Source organism: Myotis davidii, unplaced genomic scaffold, assembly GCF_000327345.1.
Source record: "Myotis davidii unplaced genomic scaffold, ASM32734v1 scaffold1476, whole genome shotgun sequence".
Taxonomy (NCBI): Eukaryota; Metazoa; Chordata; class Mammalia; order Chiroptera; family Vespertilionidae; genus Myotis; species Myotis davidii.
In genome coordinates, this window is record NW_006287253.1 from 363,429 (window position 1) to 364,580 (window position 1,152).

A 1,152-nucleotide genomic window follows, 5' to 3' on the forward strand; every position below is an offset into this window, starting at 1 on the left:
GGGGCTTAGGAAGCTGGGTGGTGTCCACGGTGGGGGTGGAGATGAGAGGCGAGGAAGAAGGAGCCAGGAGGCATTCACTTCGGTGGGATGGACCAAACGGCACTCAGTGGGGGGCGGTGGGGGGGAGGAGTTGGGGGTCTCAGGGCTGAGGCTGGGAGTAGGGGAGACCCTGGGGGCACACAGCCCTCTGTCCCCATTGGGTGCCTGCTGGCCAAGCCTCCGGACTTCCCCTGACAAACACCTCTACCAGGTGATCAAGGTCAACATCAACAGCGACAAGTTGGCTTGACAGGGTGCACCAGGATGGCTGTGATGTGAGGTGATGAGAATGGCAGGTCACCCCTGTGGTTTTCCTGCCTCTACCCATGAGAAAGCACCAGAAAATGCCCGTGGAGCAGTGGTTCTCAACCTTCCTCATGCCGCGACCCTTTAATACAGTTCCTCATGTTGTGGTGACCCCCAATTTCATTGTTACAAATTGAACATAATTAAAGCATCGTGATTAATCACAAAAACAATATGTAATTATATATGTGTTTTCCAATGGTCTTAGGAAACCCCTGTGAAAGGGTTGTTCGACCCCCAAAGGGGTCGCGACCCACAGGTTGAGAACCGCTGCCTTAGAGAGACACTGGGCAAAAGACCTGCCCGTATTCCTTAAACCTGCCCAGGCTATCGACAGCAAAGACAGCGTGACAAACCCTCACCATCTCCTTAGGGAGCCTAAGGAGAGGTGACAACTAACTGTCCAGTGGGATCCTGGGGTAGAAAATGGACATGAGGGGAAAATGTCAGTCAGCTATGGCTTTTCATTTGGTTAATAATAATGTATCAGTATTGGTTCATTCAGTGGAGCAGATGCATCACACGAATGCAAGACGTTAGTAGGGGAACCTGTGAGGTTCATGGTAACTGCATGGCTTTGCACAGTTTCTGTAAATAGGAGACTTCTAAAGTTGTTTTTTTAAACAATATGCCGTATTACTAACTGTAGTCACCATGCTGTACATTCCGTCCCCATGACTTACTTTATAACTGGAGGTTTGACCTCCTTCATCCATTTTTACCTACTCCCCCTATCTGTTCTTCGTATCTACTGAGGTCAGGGGTTTCTTTTTATTTGTTTTTTTAAGATTCCACATATAAGTGAGC